Genomic DNA, 15,443 nt, shown 5'->3' on the forward strand with positions numbered 1-15,443 from the left:
CGCTTACGCTTGAAATGGCTTGAATCTTAGACGTCTTAGATTGAACTCTCACAATACAATATTTTTTTTAAAGAGCCGTATACTTCTACTGTAGAGCTTAAAAAATCTAAAACATGACGTTGACGCCGCCATCTAGTGGGAAGAATTAGGACCAAGTATTGCATTAACCAGAATTCACGCCACCGCTAAATATTTCGATATAAAATGAGTAAGGTATATTGTAATGATTCCGCAGTTACCTATATTATCTTGCCCAAGACGATTTTGAAAGCATAAAAGAGCTATGCTAGTTCATAAAGACATCTGAACCATTGGAAGCGTGGGAAGCTGGAGTAGGGGCGGAAATTTTGCTCGCACATTCTAAAAAAAATTGTCATTTATCGTGCTCCTGATCATCATTTAGCAAGAATGTAGTAAACAACATCAACTAAAATTGCTTGCATGAAGCGCAGAGCACAGCGCATTTGCTGTGCCGTAAAGTTCCGGAAGAACGCCCACCCTAATTTAAGTACAGTGATATCAAGTGAAAAATACGATATGGGCGAAATTTCGGGTCAAGCGCGGAAAGGACGAATAAGGGACCGCATCTACACATAAAGAGATGATTCGGGTTTGTTTTGTTCACTCATCGGCGCTAAAGCCATGGATTTTACGGGGTGGGCGCGCGTCTTTCAGTAAATTGAATATTTCACCCGTAAAAGGGGGTGGGCGATGTTTCGGGGGAGGGCGTTCACTCGGAACTTTCCGGTAATCTAATCAAAACGCGAGCGTACATTTCGCCGGCGCAGGGGGCTCGCTACTACAGTCGGTAGAAATTCTAGCCTCTGTATCAGTGTTTCGGAGTTACCAGTCCGGAATCGGAATGAATCCGGAATCATTCCACATTTTCGCGACCCCGGAATGGAATGGGAATGGAATGGCGGCAATACTTGAAGGAATGGAATGGGAATGGAATTAAGCGCCTTTTGCCCGGAATGGAATGGGAATGGAATTACATGTATTTTCCCAAAATAAAGCGCCCTTTTCCTTCTACGCGCTGTTTTTTGTCAAAATATGCAAAAATCAGGGTGTCGAACCGAAAAAAATACCGGTTCGGTTACGGTTCGGGTTCGGGTGAAATAATTTCGTTCCGGTTCAGTTCCGGTTCGACAAAATCACGTGCCGAACCGGTTCGCGAACCGGTTCGGGAGCTTGAACGGGTTCGCGAACCGGTTCGATGATTTGAATTGTCACTGAAATTAGAAAAAAAAACATTTAGTAGTTTAAAGCGACAGTAAAGTCAAAACACAAACAAAAATTCAAAATGCTGCTGTTCCCCAAGGGCAGTGGCGCAATTGCAAAGCAAACTTTAAAAAATGACGAGATATTAGAAAAACAGATGGAGTGGTGACGATTTACTACCTACTTTCTCGTCCAGACTTTATGTTGTCCTAGCGACTATTCATAAAGCCACCGCCAAGGGATATGACGGTGGGATATATATTCTGCCCTTTCATTTTTTGGTGAAATCGCAATCGTCGCTATGGAATCGCCTATCACGCTTACCTTGAAGCCTTAAATTTAGGTCTGCGCACTGGCGTGTTGAAATATCAGCGCTTAATACCAATGGTGCACATTTTTTTTATATTTGTAACAAAACAGAAAAACCCTACTACAGGCACATAAATACTACCAATGAATTAGATCATTTGGTCACCCTGAATAATTTCTTAGCTGTCACCCTATCGAATGTGTTAGCCACACTTTTGTTAAAAGTAAGCTTTAGTTAACGCTCAGTCACTGCATTATTGCTCTGACCACTGCAATTCCTTTTGCGAAAGCTATACTGCATGTGTGCATTACAATCAGTATGTCATCGTACCGCCTGACCCCCGGCCATCATTCCGTGTGCTACATTGCGTAATCTTATAACAGATTATGCTGTTACAAAATGAAAGGGAAATTTTACGCGCGGAGCATGAGAAGAACTTTTTTGGGTAGGCGCTCTTTAATTCGTCCACAGCAGTACTCCCCTCTGACCTGCCTCGGTGGCTCAGTGGCTAAGGCACTGCTGAGCGCGAGGTCGCGGGTTCGATTCCCGGCCGAAGCGGCCGCTTTTCTGATGGAGGCGAAAAGCAAAAACGCCCGTGTGTACAAAATTTCGGCGCATGTTAAAGATCCCCAGGTGGTCAAAATTAATTCGAAGCCCTCCACTACGGCGCGCCTCATCGCCTGTGCTGGGTCGGCGCGTTAAACCCCACAATCAAATCAAATCAGTACTCCCCTCCGGATCGAGTAGCAGTAGAAGTAATGTAGCGAGTTGGGCAGTCAGTACAAGCGCACCTTCGAAAAAAAAACCAGATCTGAAAGAGAAAAAACTGCAGAACAAGCAGAAAAGATGATCGCTCGGCGAATGGGACAGTGTGAGGTACCGGCCGTCCTTTCTGCACGTGTCATCTGCTTTATTACTGTTGCTGCTTCCAAGACAAGGTCGAGGACTGAAGTTTCTTGCCAAGAGATTAAGTGCGCACCTTAACAGTTTTCCCTGACATATCTGTTGTTATTAGTACTTGTAAAAAACGGAGCTTGTCCACGGTACTGTCCTCAAAAATGGTCGTGGGTAAGGGACATCGAAGCCACTTTTGGTCAGCATCAAGCGGTTTAGCCACTGAGCAGCTCCTGCGGTCAAATTTGTCAAATATTACAATTTGCAGGTGTCGGACCTTTTAAAGAAATTATGAAATGGAAAAGGTTTGCACACATCGGGCTTTCGCTGCTGCACACTGGAGCACTCCTGCAGCCTGATTTCTCCACTAAAGTTGCAGCTAGGGAAGGGCAAAATCGTTTTATATCCCCTGCAAGCTGCGGAGAATGACATTTCCTTTGGTCAGCTTCCACTACGCTCGCGCTTCCAGCAGCAACAGACCATTGCTACATTGGTGCTCATTCATTTCCCTTGTTGTTACATAGAGCGTGATAGTGTTCAATTGTCTGGAGGGGGAAGTGAGCGAGCAGGTACGAAGTTGATGGTACGTGAAAGAAAAAAAAGCCTGAATTGCATTGACTGTGCAATGTCAACAACAGAGGGTCGAACCGTTTACCGTTCGACCGGTAACCGTTATTTCTTTTTTCGGTTCAGTTCCGGTTCGGGTTCAGCGTGCTCAAAAAATAACGGTTCGGGTTCGGGTTCAGTTCCGGCAAAAATACCGGTTCAGTTCCGGTTTTCGGTTCGGTTCGGTTCCGGTTCGACACCCTGGCAAAAATACGCAAAAGATCCCACCGATTCTACTACAATTAAATACAGCGCTGCTACGAAGTTCATCGCGATTCTCCGCCTAATAAACGCGGCTCTAAGCCGTTGGTATCCGTTGCGGGGAACTACCGCAATGGCATCCCCCCCTATCTCTCCCACCAACTTCGCCTTGAAGCGACCCCAAACCATCCACCGCCGGCGGCGGCGGCGGCGGCGTCGGCGGCGTCCGCAGTGCTCCTCTATATTTAAAAAAGAAACAGCATCCGACGCCAGGTTTCGATCCGAGGACTTTGCGGCCGCAGCGCGACGCTCTACCGACCAAGCCACGCACGCGACGCTGATATGAGTGTTAGTGACGCGCCTTATATCTTTAACGCATTCAAACTACGTCGTCAGCGGCGTGCGTTGGCGACTCAGCGGCGTTATAGCGGCTTGATAACTGCGTGGTGTACACGTGATACTACAAACCCGATGGAAGAGATGGAAGAGAAGGCGGCGAGGCGGTGGGCTGCGGGGGCCGAGCGCAAGCGCCGCAAGCGGGCCGACAACCGTGCATTCGCACTTTCACATTCTCCCCCTCGGGGAAATGCGGGGGAATTTTTTTTACCTTGGCGGCGCCTTCGCCCTGGCTGCGAGCTTCTCCCCACGCTTAACTTTTGTTTTTTGCGTCCGGAACCGTCGCTGATCGCATCCCACGTCGCCGTCATCGGGACGCTGGCGCGGTGCTTGTGTTCACTGCGAAATTTCGCATATCAGCTTACGCCCCATCTCCCTTCGCGCTCCCCCCTCCTCCCCCAGGACGTTTTGCAATACTGGTCCTCCTGTTTAGCCACTCGGACGCCTTTGCCCGAAGCAGCGTCTACGAAGGCCTAAAATATTGGTTCGAGAATCCACCCGAAACAGGAGAGCCCATGTGACAGGAACTGCGGTCACGCCTGCGCCTGCAAGCTGCACGCTGCAAGCTTTGTTCCTAAACTGTTCCGACCTAACGGAAAGTGAACGCTAGCCACTTTCACTTGCTTTCCAGACTCGCAAGGGCAGTTTCCATTGTAAATGTGACGTCAGCTGACGTGGAACGCGTGTTTTCAACGGCATCTCTTGATTGATTGATTGTAAGGTTTAACGCGCCGACGCAACGCAGGCGATGAGGCGCGCTGTAGTGGATGGCTCCGGATTAATTTTGACCACCTGGGGATCTTTAACGTGCGCCGAAATCTCGTACACACGGGCATTTTTGTTTTTCGCCTCCATCAGAAAAGCGACCGCCGCGGCCGAGAATCGAACCCGCGACCTCGTGCCCAGCAGCGCAACGCTTTAGCCACTGAGCCACAGCGGCGGGTCCACGGCATCTCTTTTAGTGACAGACAGCGAAGCGAAACCGGCTCTCAAACACCTCTTTTAAGCAGCTCGTTTGTCAAGCGCAACACACAGGCAGGAGGCAACTGTATTAGTTTACTTTTTTTTTGGTTTTTAGAACTGATCGTTGAAGCAGCCGCCATTTACACTTCGTGTACTGAACGGCGAAGCGCCCATTTGGCTCACACCATATGCATTTTGTTACGTAATTTCGATGAATGAAACCAAAATAAACTTTTTTCGACCTTTCACGTCAGCTTGAGACCTTTATTGCAGCATATAAAATTCACGAGGAGATCTAACTGCGCTGCTGAGCACGAGGTCGCGGTTCGATTCCCGGCCGCGGCGGCCGCTTTCCTGATGGAGGCGAAAAGCAAAAACACCCGTGTGTACGACGTTTCGGCCTAAGGTGGTCAAAATTAATCCGGAGCCCTCCACTACGGTGCGCCTCATTGCCTGCGTTGCATCGGCGCGTTAAACCCTGCAATATATCAACGAGGACACCTACGCACTTTTTTGTGGCGTAGGGATTTCTACAACACTAGACTGACCGGCTGCCGAACGTGACCTTCTATTATTATCGTTGCCATTTTTCTTTACATCTTTTCTTTCGGTTGATCGCCCAGACCAGAGGACACTTGGGGGAACCTTTATTGCTATACTTCACTGCATGCAACTCCTCAAATTAGTTATACAGGCATCAGTTATACAATTAGTTACGCAGGCCTTGGACTCAGTTTTGCTGAGTCCAAGGCCGCAACGCATTCTCTAAGTCCTTCTTGAGTTAGCTAGAGCCAAAGGTTGCGTGGTGCTAAACTGTGAACAATCTCACAATTTCTAAAAGAAAAAAAAAAACAAGACGCAGATTAGTAGACGAACCAATCTACTATCCCAGTATACACTAACGAGAGAAAAAAGAATTCTCCCTGCGCATTGGTTCTCATCGAGACACCCATACAAAGGTCGCGCATACTCTAAGCACAGCCTGAACTTTCGCTCGTGCGCAGTGGATGATACCTGACCCACGTAACTAAGCTTTCGGCAAGGGCGACATTGCATACCTGCGCACACGCAGACATAGGAATTTCTGAACCTATCCGTGCTTTCAAGGCGTGCTTGACATGCGTGAGTGCTGACGACCTGTGCGGCCCGTGATCCGTATTTGGTGCAAAGGCAGGACAAGGTGCTCGAGCGGTAATGATACCACCAGATCTGGAGCTTCTATTCCTCGTTAACGAAATATAGTTCTAACCATGCTCACGACCGCTCCATACGCGTGTTAACTGCATAAGGAATATAATGTCTTCTTCAACCATACTTTTTTCAGCACAAAAATAGAACATGTTGTCACGTTAGCATTAACACATTCACACTTAAACAATATTAAAGCATCACAACTCGTAAAGACGTGCTGACCATGCAAATACTACAATAACTACCTGGAGAACTGCCCCTGTGGGAATTAGTAGGGTGATTGCACTGAACGAGGTATGCCACAAAGCCACTGTCCCTCGACCTTGGTTACGTGTTTTCCGTGTTTTAGCAGTTCTTAACGCGTGTAATAACATCAGCTTAATGGTGGGTTCGTTGGTAACTTGATAATCACCCGATAAAACGCTGAGGAATTAGAGGAATGGAATTGAACTACCCGGCAATTCCCGGAGTGGGAATGGGCGATGTTCCGGCATTCCGAGGAATTGAAAGCAATGGAATTTAGGCTACTTGTAATTCCCCGGAATGGAATTGGAATGGAATGGGGACGCCCATTCCGCAACACTGCTCTGTATGGCTATGTAGCGACGGTAAAAATAAGTTACCGTTCACGGTAACTCTCGCGCATGCAAGGTCGACTTCCGCAATCACCAGTATCTCCTGCTCAAAGTCCGTAAAGACTGAAAACGTAGCTTAAAAAAAAAAAAAGGACGTCGTCGTCTCATGTGCGACCCACTCGCTGAAGTAACCATGGTAACGACGACGCTCTAAACCAAACCGCCGCCGTCAAAAACCGCGGACATTCCGGCGGCCAACCATGAAATGAGTGCTTCGCCTCGGACGAGGTCGGACTATGTCGCCATGGCAAGCCGCCGAGCCAACAAATAGTTCTGTCTCGTCGGGGTAATAACTTTTGCTAGCGTGAGCGAATATGCTTACTATTTTTGGACTTGTTTCTACAAGAACTATAGAGTAGATTTCTGACACAAACAAAAACACTTTGAAATCCATCTCAGGCCCCCTTTAAGCCCAGAAATTTTGGTCGTGTCTGTCTGTCTGTCTGTCTGTGACTTGATTCAGCCACCCGGCCAAAGTAAAACAATGCCTGCGCAATAGTCTTATATAGTCACAGCTAAATCTACCCGTCTAAGTCCGGTGTAATGTTCATAGTTGTCAATATTTGTTTAAGAAGAACAAGACATTACGCAAATATAAGACAACAAATTAATACAGAAGTAATATTTGCAGTGTTCCTTTATAAAAAATCATACATGCTTGACTTTTCCAAAATTAGATACTTCATCAACTGCAGAAAAAAAAATCACTCCGCCGTCGCCTGCTGTCGCCCGTGCCACTATACCTTCTGGTTACATTTTAAGAAATCAACCGGCAGCAGTTACGAAAGGTTCCACTTTCTGCTTGCAACGCACGTGGAGTAGGGAAACACGGTTCTATAAATGGTGAAGTAGGGCGCCTCGATTCATGCGCGTCTTCGCCGTACGGCAGCGTTGGCATCGAGACACCCGGTTTAAAGCAGTGGAACGCGGGAAATTTAAAAGGATTTAAGCAAACCTTCGGCGTCTTTGCCTTGGGAGAAGCTCGACGCAAGAGGAACAACATGAGGGGTGAGTGCGAAAACGAAGGGAGGCATTTACTTGGCAAAACTCGATAAAGACTATCGCCTTTTGTTGACATTTGCAACGAAAGGAGCTGATACGCGGCCAATTTTTCTTCTTCTGGCGCTTCATGCATCACGAACCTCAAAGCCTCATCACGTGCCTCTGTGGAAACCCATTGTGTAAGCTCGCTTTCCTGCAGCGCGTTTGTGGTAATGTCGCCATCGGTGAGGCGGCGAAAGCTCCGCTGTAATAAGCAAATGGAAACCACACAAGACAAGTGTGGTGTTTAGGCGGCATCAATTCAGTTACTGAAGTGAACGTTTTTCGCAAAATGTTTTCCGGTCGTTGCACGAAGAACTATTACCCTAGAGTGAATCTCAAACTGTCACGTCTTGGCGGAGGAAGGAGCTGCACATCACCGCAGTACGGACTATTATTACCTTCAGGCGGCGAGCACAAGATAAAGCGGCCGTTGTTTCAAACGGCCGCGTTAATGGGCGTTTCGTGACAGGTGCCAGTAAGAGATCGTAGATTTCTTGGTAAACTCCATGACTCTTACATATCTTATGCCCCTACGAGAGATCACTTAGACGTTGACCTTGTTCCATGCGACCGTAGCGTCGCAGCGTGAGGGGTATGATTCCTTGCCCCGACATGGCCAGAACGCTCGGAGGCTTTCTTTAACGTAAACGCTGGTTTCAGGTTACCACTAGCGTCCATCGACGTCATTTCTATGCGCCTTTGCGTGTGCCGTTTGTGCTTCCGACTTCATTTTGTTGAACATTTCAAAATAATGAAAGTATCATAACCTTGGTGGTCCAGAGTGCATTGAATCCTACGTTGTAGCTTTCCTACCACAGCCATACGTGCGTATTTCGCTGCAAAGGCGACTTCTGTCATCTTGCAGCATTGTGTTGGGAAAGGACAATGCAACCTTTCCGCTAACTCTCTTTCCTTCGAGCGGCACTCTTTCTTTCAAGGCTTTGATCGGCAACGTCGCTACCATTCTCGGGCGAGTGCCCGTTGGTGTTTGAGCTGACCCAAGAGAACCACAGCTCGGCTGTCTCACCAGAGTCCCACTGGGTAAAACTGAGTTCAGTTTTTTTTTCGAATTGGCTACCGAGTCTGTTTTCTTCTGCATCTGAAAAGAAATCGGCCAAAAACCACCACGCGTCTGCAATAACATAATCTGAGTGCTCGAATAACGCTGATACGAAGATGGAGAGACAGTCATTTGAGCAACTTTCCAAGTTATCTGATGAGCATAGATCGACCATTTCGGGCTGAAGTACTTTGTGTTTCTTGACTACGATCTAAAATCATTTGCTATGTTGAAATACAGGGAATAAAGTGCGTTTTTAAAGTAGAGATTTGAAGAAAAAAAAATTCTCGAACTCGCACGTTTCTTCATAATATTCACCATTGCGACGCGCTTGATTCCTATTGCTTCGACAGGAAATATCCTTGAAAGCCGGCGTCAAGTGCACCGCCCTAACTATGGCTTCTTGCGATGACATAAACGTTTCTAATGCCGCGATTTCGAGGTCACATCGACGTAGTGCGTCCCATACCGAAGCAATCTTGATTGACTGATGCGTAATATCGATCATCATTGAAAGAGTATCGTTAACATAGTAGATATTCAATACGTGTTCAGTCGTTCATTGTTCAGTGCCCATGTCAGTAATAAAGCTTATATAGCTGCTTGTTTCAAACGCCTTCTGTTCGTCATTTTACCACACACCGAGTCATATTTAGTAGTTTAAATGAGTCGGGGACGAACAGTCGCAAGACCAGCAGTGTCTCCCAAATGTGAAAACACTCAGTTCCTGATTTTTTTTTATAATACCCCCAGGGTCATGGGGAGAGTACCTGAAGTTCTCTGATATCAACGGAGTAGTTTTGAGTCAAACAGAATAGCTTTTAGGAAGGCCGCGCGTTTAAAACTGGATAAAGTTTCGGCTATTTCCTAGGCGCGTTTTATAATTATAGCTTCGAATGGGAGTGACAAAATTATTTAGGAAAATTCAATGTACGCCATTGAATGTCCACGTAAAGCACGGGAGGCTTTTCTCTGTCGTTTTTTGCGCAAGCGCCGAACGTCCAAAAGAATCACACCAACGTTTGCACATAAACGCGCACAGTTCAACTACTTGATTTCTTTCAAGGAGTTACGGCTTACCTCAAAAGGCTTCCCCAAGACGCTTTTAGGAAACTTTGTGGGCACGAATGTGAAATTTATGCCTTGAAGCAAATGAACGTAAGGCCCGCTGAAGGTACACGGACTGCAGTGAACCATGATCTGCTGCGGCCTGTGATTGATGTGCATGGATCGGTAGTACACCACGTCCGTGAAATTTATCTCTGGCTGATTCCATCTGGGCAGGCAGGGAGGCAAGAGCGCTGTTATCTTCAAGGCCGGTTGTACAACCGCCCTTATAAAAAATTCCCAGAGAAGTTCCTTATCAAGAGAAAAAACACTGTTCGTTAGAAAGCTGTTGCCGCACCGAAAACTCTAGTGTCTTAATGGCGTCCTTTTTACGGCGGGACTCCACCTCGTTCAAAAAGGTTTGCTTACTGTTAGAGATAGTGTCATGACAATTCATTGACTGCGCCGACATTGCAGTTTTGTAAATTGACTTCCCATCGTCGCTGAACGGAAGAAAGTATCTCGTCTCTCCATTCCGTACAAATCCGTCTCTCCATTCGGTACATTTCGATGATTGTTTTGCACTAACCGATAAAGCTCGTTGCACTATCGAAATGCTTGAAAACGCCGTAAACAGCTGCATGTTATGTGATCCAATGGTCAAATCCGTCTCTCCATTCGGTACATTTCGATGATTGTTTTGCACTAACCGATATAGCTCGTTGCACTACCGAAATGCTTGAAACCACCGTAAACAGCTGCGTGTTATGTGATTCAATGGTGGCAGAAATATTACAGAAACCATTCACCCTGGTTCCTTTGGAGAATGATCAAGACACTTACAAGAAAAACGTTTAGGTAAAATACCTCGTCATGGTATCCACAGGTCACCGCACATCGGCGTGCTGTTAGAGATAGCCTCTAACAAATGCTGATACGTCACAAGGGTCTTCGTAATTGAAATAAGAAACACACGCGTAGTCCTAAAGGTGTATTGTGAGATTGCTGAAGTTCTAACCAAATACTCGACTGCACCAGTGCTTGTGAACAGTGTACTGGCGCAAGTTTAAGGAACCGTTTCAAGAATTTCATAACGGTCTTGCAGCGTCAGCGAGCTTATTCTCACTATGGTACTTTACCCCTGTAGAGAAGTAATCTGAATAAACCCCATACCTCACCCATCACTTGACATGCTTCTTACGGCTACTAGCAGCCCGTTGCGATAACCAGCTTCACACAGGCTCTGAACTAGTTCTGTCGTCTTTTTGGTATGTGCTATGTAGTGCACGTGTATATAACCACTTTGTTCTATGTAAAACTTTTAGTTGGTGGTCAGTGCAGACTTTTTCAAGACTTCATTGCTCCTGACTTTTGAGCGGTTGTTGCATTTAAGCAATATGCATCAACCGGATCACGTTACCGCTTTTACACTACTGTTCGAAAAACACAATTTCCCCCTGTCCCTCGTTTAAAAGCACAATATAAAAAAATATCTCCTTACTGAGCCTCTGCGCCATGACACAAAAGGTCACCCGAAATTTCAAGACTCCAGGGCCAGCAGGTTTGGCTGGGCGTTTATGAGTCATTGAGTCAGTAAGTGAGTGAGTCAGTCGGGCATTTATCTTTACAGGAACATATATAGGACAAAGAATAAGGATTGGCAGTCAAGAAAACCTCGGAAAGCAAAGGGGAAGTTGCGGTGGGACCCACCACAACCTCCCCGTTGCTTTCCGAGGTTTTCTTGACTGCCAACCCTTATTCTCTTATTTCACCGGGACCCTCATTTCCCATTTCTGATTCGCTGTATCTGTATATATATATATATATATATATATATATATATATATATATATATATATATATATATATATATATATATAACAGTGCAGGGCTTGGCAGCTGAATAGTATATTAAATAAGAGTCACCACGAAAAACATAACAATATTTAATACGACATTTCGGCTGGGAACCAGCCTTTTTCAAGTAAAGTACATAGGTCGAATTCCACCGGCGTGAGGTATGTTTGTATACAAAGAGGCTACATCTAATGTTACAAGGAAGGAGTCATCCGGTATTGTGAGGCCTTTTATTTCACCTAGAAAATGAGTAGTAAACATACCTCACGCCGGTGGAATAGAATCCGTCATAAGAGCCTACGAAAATTCACAAGAGGACAAACCTATTGACAGCAACACTTTGGCCAAACTGTTAACTTTAATACTTGAATTAAACAATTTTGAATTCAATAACCAGCACTACGTCCAAATAAGTGGCACATCTATGGGGACAAAAATAGGCCCAAATTATGCAAACATATTCATGGGAACCCTTGAGACACAGTTGTTGGAGAACTTCCCTTTAAAACCACTGTTTTACAAGCGGTACATCGACGACATTTTCTTGGTTCGGTCTCATGGTGAGGAAGCCCTGAAACAATTCATATCCGATTTCAACAGTGCTCACATTGATATCTCATTCTCACATGAGTATTCAACTTCTACAATAAATTTCCTTGACGTGCAGATAACAACTAACGGACACAGACTGGATACTTCTGTGTACAGAAAACCCACCGACCGACACCAATACTTGAACTTTCACAGCAGCCATGTGAGACACTGCAAAACGGCCATTCCATACAGCCAAGCCCTACGCTTCCACAGAATTTGCTCTAACCAAAATGACTAATTGTGATCAGCTCCGCATTGACCTCGCACGACAAAAATACCCACTACCACTCATTGAAAATTCAATCAGGAAGGTATCAGAACAGGAGCGTTCTAGCCTTATTAGTGGCAATAACACCTCCACTTCGAGGCCACAAACCAATCTGATTCTGACATATTCGGCATCTGGCCCAAACGTCAATGAAATTTTAAGAAGACACCACATTATCTTGCTCCAGAGTGAAAGAATGAAGCACGTCATTCCAGACCCACAACGCGTGGTGTATCGCCGGGCAAGAAACATCAGAGACATTGTAACATCAGAGACAGATCAAGAGAAACTAGTTTCACAGGTTCCACACCATGTGGAAAACCCCGGTGCAAATTGTGTCTAATGATGACACCAACAACAAGCGCTCAGAGCAGGGAATCTGACTCTTCCATGCAGATCAGGGGCAACTTTAATTGTGACACTCAAATATAGTTTGCCTCCTAGAATGTGGTGATTGTGGTGCGCAATATATTGGGCAGACTGAAAATTCTTTTAGAACTCGCATCAATAATCACAGATCCGATGCAAAAAAAAAACCTTATCTCCCCCTTTCAAAACATATAAACTCTTTAAAACATCCATTCGACAAATTTAAGGCCACAGTGCTCCAATCAGGATTTTAAACCCATTTCGACAGGGAAGCCTGCTAATCTTATCTGATCCACAAATATAACACTCTCACAAGAGGTATCAATGAGTCTCAGGGAGGGCTGTCATGCCTTCAAACCTAGACCTTGTAGCGGCACGTATCGCACGTTACCACTTCTCAACCGTTGGATGGTTCATCGTTGTCAGCAGGTTACTTTTCCGTATGCTTTAATGCTTCTCCTGCACGAAATCTTGCTGTATCCCATCATTACACTTTCCAAGCACTATTCGGTCTAGTGTTGTGAATAACTTCATTTCTCCGTATGCTTCATTGCTCTTTTGCCCGAAATGTCACTTTGTAAGCTATTTTTGTTCACTGCTATGGTTCCCTATGTTCTACGATTTGTACACGTGTATTCTTTGTATTCTTTCGTTTGTCAGTTTGTTTAAAGAATGCTGTGTGCGAATTTATATTGCCATTGATGACTAGCTACGAAGTGTCTCTTTTTTTTTAGATCACTGGAGATTTGTTCTGGTACGTGCGTCACATCTTCATTTTACTTTTTTCATAATGTGCAAACCCTTGTTACTTGCAAAAATATCAAATGTAAGCTGACAATTTGTTGTATCTATCCATTTCATGTCATGAGCCTGGGGCTCGTTCAACTCTTTTTTTCTGTGTGCTGTTTCTTTGTTTATTTCCTGCCTTGTGTGTCATTTCTCAAAATCCTTGAACAACCTGCGCTCTTCTTGGGTGGCTCTCACACACACCTCTGTCGGCGTCGGCGCCCTCTGAAGGGTCGTCATTGTCCGCCTTGTGCCCGGGACGCGGGCCGCGGATAAGCCATTTGTGGCTATTATCTGGTCTCCTCCCGAAGCGGCGGCACTTTCCTTTGAGGACGCGGCCCCCTCGCTAATCCTCCCGCCTGCATTCTTGAACTTCAATGTCGCCATCTGCCATTTTGCGTTCCCCAGTGTCCGGATGACTAATTGTCGATTCTACGCTTGCGCCTTATGCAGCAGGTTGTTTCCGCTCCTTTGGAGTAAGATGCCCAGTACCCCTTCCTTATTTGTTTACTTTTTTTAGTATTGCTGTGCGTGGGTGGGCGGTGGCTGAAGGAAACACGCTTCCTAAGTGCCTCGCTTTTGCTTTTCGCCGCGTTGTATATTGAGATGGATTACCTGCGCGCCCAGTCGTGCAGTACGTTTCTTTCCACTTGTTTCTTGCTGTACTTCCTTCTGGTACACTTTTGAAATAATGCGTCCACGTGCTCACAGCGCTCCCTGCGAGCCTACATATACCCTGTATTCGACCTATGTACTTCACTTGAAAAAGGCTGGTTCCCAGCCGAAACGTCGTATTAAATATTGTAATATTTTTCGTGGTGACTCTAATTTAATATATATATATATATATATATATATATATATATATATATATATATATATATATATATATATATATATTGTCACGAAGACAAGGACGATGCAGTTGTCTTGAATCAGAAACACGTTTATTGGAGCGAACTTGTGCTCCCCTAACAACTCAAAAGAATACAGAGGCGGCGAAGCAGCGGTCAACAAAGTGACTGGCACAGGCGAGTGTCGTCGAATCGAATGCCCCGGCGTCCGCACTGCAGGCTTTTTATATTTCGGCGCGCATGGTTCTCGAAACGTCGATTCGCATCGAGAACATAGTAGATCCAAGAAGATTATTCTGGGCTGTTCACGTTAGATCGGAATGCTCTCCCTATCACAACAGATAACACATGCGGCACAAAAAGAAAGAATGGAACACGGGCTTTCCCTGGCGCAGAGATAACGCAGACCGGCGCAGCCGGGCGGTAAAAGCAAAACACAAATAAACAAACCCAATGTATGGTTCGCGGCATTACCCCCCTCTAAGAGTGCATCGACCCGATGCTAACATAAGCGACAGTCCGAAAATAAAAATAAAATTCGTTATCGTCCGTAGAAAGGTTTTAAGCGAACCACGTGAACGACTTCGGGCCGCGTGCGTCGTCGTGATGTTCCGGAATCACCATCGGGGATCACCTCGTAGGTAAGTTGGCCGACACGTCGTAGAATCTCGTAGGGTCCGAAATACCGTCGCAGGAGCTTCTCACTGAGTCCGCGTCGTCGGATGGGAGTCCAAACCCACACACGATCCCCTGGTTGGTACTCGGCGTCTCGGCGTCGGAGGTTGTAGCGGCCCGCATCCGCCAGCTGCTGGTCCGTTATACGAACTCGAGCGAGCTGGCGGGCCTCCTCCGCACGTTGAAGATATCCGTGGACGTCGGCGTTGAGGTAGTCGTCTTCTACGTGCGGAAGCATGGCGTCGAGCATCGTAGTTGGCCTTCTACCGTAGACAAGCTCGAACGGCGTCAGCTGCGTCGTCTCCTGGATAGCCGTGTTGTACGCAAACGTGACATACGGGAGCACTTCGTCCCAAGTCTTATGTTCAACGTCTACGTACATTGACAGCATATCTGCGATTGTCTTGTTCAGACGTTCTGTAAGTCCGTTCGTTTGGGGGTGGTACGCCGTCGTTCTTCGGTGATCCGTGTT

Source organism: Haemaphysalis longicornis, unplaced genomic scaffold (assembly GCF_048455015.1).
Source record: "Haemaphysalis longicornis isolate Haplotype H1 unplaced genomic scaffold, Haemaphysalis longicornis Haplotype H1 scaffold_9, whole genome shotgun sequence".
NCBI classification, from domain to species: domain Eukaryota; kingdom Metazoa; phylum Arthropoda; class Arachnida; order Ixodida; family Ixodidae; genus Haemaphysalis; species Haemaphysalis longicornis.